This window comes from Polypterus senegalus, chromosome 3, assembly GCF_016835505.1.
Source record: "Polypterus senegalus isolate Bchr_013 chromosome 3, ASM1683550v1, whole genome shotgun sequence".
Taxonomy (NCBI): Eukaryota; Metazoa; Chordata; class Cladistia; order Polypteriformes; family Polypteridae; genus Polypterus; species Polypterus senegalus.
The window spans coordinates 196,629,301-196,634,301 of NC_053156.1; the positions used below are offsets into that span (position 1 = coordinate 196,629,301).

Consider the following 5,001-nt stretch of genomic DNA (forward strand, 5'->3'; position numbering starts at 1 on the left):
TATCCTGTTTAGAATATCTGCTCTCAAAACGTCTGGAATTAACATATGGCTTCCTCTTGTCAGTATTCCATTGTGCTCAGACAGCTAGTTCTTGAAATGGAAAAACTGTTGAACTGCTACAGGAACGTTGTCTATATATTTTGGCCATCCTGACCTGATATACTTCAGTACAATTTGCAGGTTATTGTCAGTCTTTGTAGCAGCCCTAATAGCTTCAAGTTTTGGTGGGCTTGCAGGCATGCATTCAGCAACAGCAGCAATGTAACACTCCATGTCGGTGTGTGTGTTGAGATCTTTTTCCTTGTATGCTAGTGGGCTTCGGGATAGTGTATCAGCCACCACCAAACTGTTTCCTGGAGAATATTCTGCTGTCAGTTTAAATCTCATTAGCCTCATAAGTAGTCTCTTACATCTTAATGGAACACTGTCTAAGTCCTTCTTATTCATAAGAGGCATTAACGTTTTGTGATCTGTTACCAACTTGAAGTTTTCAAGGCCTATTAGGTACTTTTCGAATTTTTCACAAGTCCAGACGCTCGCCAGACATTCTTTCTCAATCTGGGCATATCTGGATTCTGCCTCAGGCAAACTGCGTGAGCAGTATGCTACTGGTTTCCAGTCTTTCTCATGCAGTTGCAATAGTACACCACCTACTGTATGCCATAACTGCTGGCATCAGCTGACACAGCTGTAGGTAGAGTCACATCATAGAACTTCAAAACTGGAGAAGTAGAAATGCTGTCTCCTGCGGACTGGCCCAGGTCCATGTAGCTGTTGACCTCAACAAGTCATACAGTGGTTTGCCTTCTGTTGACAAATTAGGAATATACTTGCCTAGGTAATTAAACATCCCCAGTACCCGTTTTAGCTCCTGAACATTGTATGGAGGTGACAGCTCACGGACTGCTCTGACCTTCTCAGGATCAGGTCTCACACCTCATTTGTTGATTAAGTGACCAAGGAAGTGAAGCTGATGTTGTCCCAGCAGACATTTTTCATGGTTCAGCTTCAACCCAGCAGACTCAATTATCTTTAATACATTGGTAAGCCGTTTGTCATGCTGTTCCATGGCGTCTCAATACACCAATATATCATCCATATACACCGATACTCCATCAAGCCCTTGTAAAGTTTCCATCATCTTCCGCTGAAATATTTCTGGGGCACTGGTGATGCCGAAAGGAAGACGTTTAAAGGAGTACCTTCCAAATGGTGTTATGAAAGTGGTTAGTTTGCTGCTTTCTGGGTGTAAAGGTATCTGCCAAAAACCTGAGACAGCATCCAAATATGAGAAGACTGTTGCACCACTCAGTTTTGCAATTATCTCCTCTGCAGTTGGAAGAACATATCTTTCCCTTTTTACAGATTCATTCAACTTTTTCAGATCTACACAGATGCGAATCCTCCCGTTCTGTTTAAGCACCGGCACAATGGGTGCGCACCAGTCCGTAGGGTCTGTCACTGGCTCAATGACTCCATTCTCTTCCATGCGCTGAAGCTCCTCTTTTACTTTTTGTATGAGAGGCAGTGGAACTCTGCGCGCTATGTGTACCGCATATGGCTGAGCATTGTCCTTAAGCTGGATTTTAACAGATTCTGTTTTAAGAGTTCCATGCTCACCAAATGCATTGTGAATTTCCTCAATGCGTTTCACCACTCCCATTGAGGATGCAGTGGACCGGCTTAACAAATTGTTCACATTTTGTCCATGGATAACATACACTGGGAATGTGTACACACTTCCTTTATATGTGGTACTGACTTGAAATTTCCCCAAGCACTCAAGGCGTCCTCCAGGACTACACAGTGTAACACTAGACTGCTCCAGCGTTCTCCTGGGATTAAGCGTGCAGAATGTTTCTTCACACATGATGTTTGCATCTGCACCAGTATCAATTTTAAATTTAACTGGTGTCTTTCCGATGGAAATTTGCACAGTCCACTGCTCATCATTATTTTGTGAATTTGTAACAGCTCCCAGGAAATATGGTGTCTGTGCAACAGTTTCTGTCACTTCTCTCACTGATTTACTGTGGCACATTCTTTCCCAGTGACCCACTTTTTTTACATTTATTGCATGTTGATTTTATTGCTGGGCATTTTTCCTGATACTTGTGTTTAATCTTCCCACATCTTCCACATTTTGGTTCTCCTTGCTCTTTGGCAAATTTTCTTTTAGGTTTCCATTTCAGTTTTTCTCTGTCTGCTGCTTTCCCTTGTGCTATCTCTTGTACTGCAAAGCACGCCTCCCCCTGCTGGTGAACTTGGAGCGCTACCTCTTCACATTGGCGCACGCTTTGAATAGTTTGAGCTAACATAAGGTCAGACATTAACTGCAACCTGCACGACAGTTCTTTATTGAGTATGCCCACAACTATCCAATCCCGAATGTGTTCATCTCTGTATTCTCCGAAGTCACAATGTTCCGATAAATCATACAGAATTCTAATAAAAGTTTCTGCCTTTTCACCTGGGCGCTGTACTCTTTGATAGAAACAGGCTCGCTCGTGAATCACATTCCATTTAGGGAAGAAGTACTCGTGGTATTTTCTTAACACAACGTCGAATCTCTTCTTGTCACCTTCCTCATCAAAGGCGAACGATTTAAATATGTGTTCGGCTTCGTTACCCATGGCGTAGATTAATGAACTGACCTGGACTTCACCGTCTTCTTTATCCAGTTTGGTAGCACTCCTAAAGCGCTGAAAACGTAGCTTCCATTCAGCCCACTTATTCGGACAATCAAATGAAAAACATTCCGAAGGGTTGAACTTCGCCATATTTTCGAGGCAATGCGCTCGTCAAGCACTTCTGACACCATGTAATGCTTTTTGAATGAACACACACACTTGCCTTAACAGAGCTCAGGAGTCACTTTATTTTCACTCGGAACGGAGCACATGTGAACAGAACAGCTAGTTATGCTTCTGACTTACTAACAACACACGTTATGACGTAATGACGTTTTCTTAAAGGTATACAACATGTTTTAATTGATGTGACAGATGAAAGAAAATGTCTTTTCGCACAAATATATTGTTGAAAATTGAATCAAAATTTTATTGCTTTTTCATTCAGCAATGGGTATACACTTTTTATGGAAAGCCAAAAATGAGGTCTTGATAAGAAATTTAGCTTTCAGACTGTCGTCGGATGATAGATCGATGAGGCTTTCTTTTTCATTCATGCTTAAACTGCTATCTTCAATGTTTGCTGCAGATGGATCTATTGGCCACATTTTGCCATGTCTGCTATTTTCTTCCTTTGGGTAACAACGACCAAAAGATTCTGCGAGTGATTATAAGTAATAATAATAATAGTAATAATAATAATATATTTTATTTATACAAGGTGCCTTTCTGAGAACTCAAGGACACCGAACAACCAATAAATAAATAAATAAAAAGACACATTATAAACAACTTAAAGCATCAGAAAATACAGAAAATATAAAAATTAAAACCAAATAAAGCCACTGTATTAATAAATAAAAAGCCATTTTAAAACAGATGTGTTTTAAGTTTACATTTGAAGGTTGAAAATAATTTGATATTTCTAAGCTCAGTAGGTAATGAGTTCCAGAGCTTGGGAGCAGAACGGCTGAATGCTCTGCTCCCCATGGAGGTTAGACGGGCGAGAAGGATAGTCAGATGGATGGAGGAAGAGGATCTAAGGTTACTAGAGGGAATGGCAACATGAAGAAGGTTGGACAGATATGGAGGGATGAGGTTATGAATGGCCTTAAATGTTAATTGCAGAATTTTAAAATCAATTTGAAACTTAATCAGGAACCAATGAAGCTGCTGCAAGACCAGAGTAATATAATGACTAGATGAGGTTCGAGTAATGATGTGAGCTGCAAAATTCTGGACTAGCTGAAGCTCATGGAGAGATTTATTAGAGAGACCAAAAAGGAGTGAATTGCAATAGTCCAGATGAGAAGTAACAAGACTGTGAACAAGAATAGCAGTGGTATGGGGAGTGAGGGAGGGGTGGATGCTATTAATATTACGTAGGTGGAAGTAAGTAGACTGAGTGATGTTATTAATGTAAGACTGGAAAGATAGGGTACTGTCGACGATGACACCCAGACTCTTGACCTAAGGTGATGGGGAAATGATTGAGTTATCAATAACAAGAGAAAGATTATCGGCTTATTATAAGTGCTGTTGAACAATTGTTACCACCTGCCAGTCAACATCCTTCTCTCTCATATATTCATCAAAATTTGAAAACATTTGCAGATCTTCAGCCAACCGCTTTTGCCACAGTAATATTTTCTTTTGAAAAGCATCCATTTGTAATGTGAACACATCCTTACGTTGTCCTTGCAAGGATATGTTTAGTTCATTTAATATCAAAAAAATATCTACCAGGTCTGGTAATGCGCGGGGTCGCGTCTTACCAAATTTAAGTGAAGCAGCAGCATTTATATGGCTATAAGAAAGTGCACTTACCGTTGGTGTGTTTAGGGCGCTGCCGTAGGAGCGCGGTGTCGTCTAGAGGATGAGCGCTGTGAGGCGGGGTGTGTTTGGACACATGTGGAGCCAGTATAATGGCCAGTACTGGCTCCACCGCACATGTTCATTTTTACACTCCGGTGTCCTCGTAGCATAGTGCAGGCGGTTTAAAATGCAGCGCGCCTAAAAGAGAAAGCCGGCATTTGTTTGAATCAGAGATAGGGATCCCATAACATTAAAAACATGGTTTACTTACTGGTGAGTCGGCAACAGGTATGCTTGAATTCAGCATAGCTGTTGGCTGTACCGGAGGGCTTATACGCGCTCGCGACACGCAGGAGTTTGGTGTTAAATACATAGTAGCTCGGGGCGTGTCACGGCGTGTGGCGTGAACGCGCTACCGTCTACCGGGATAGGTGCATGAGGTACACGTGTTGGCAGTTTGGCTGGGCAATCTTGCCGGTTATATTTAAAGAGTTACCGGCTAACAGGGGTCGTCAGTGGACCTAAGAGCGAGGTAGGGGTAAGCACTGCTGAGCTA

General features: G+C 41.7%; 1 long non-coding RNA gene across 1 annotated transcript; it reads right to left on the reverse strand.

The window, feature by feature from the left end:
* Positions 1 to 3,093: 3,093 nt before the first annotated feature.
* Positions 3,094 to 4,792, reverse strand: LOC120526854. The gene is made up of 3 exons (XR_005633197.1): positions 4,717 to 4,792; positions 4,458 to 4,643; positions 3,094 to 3,288 (listed from the first exon to the last, which is right to left on the reverse strand). It is a non-coding gene; the product is annotated as an uncharacterized LOC120526854 (long non-coding RNA).
* Between the last annotated feature and the right edge of the window lie 209 nt (positions 4,793 to 5,001).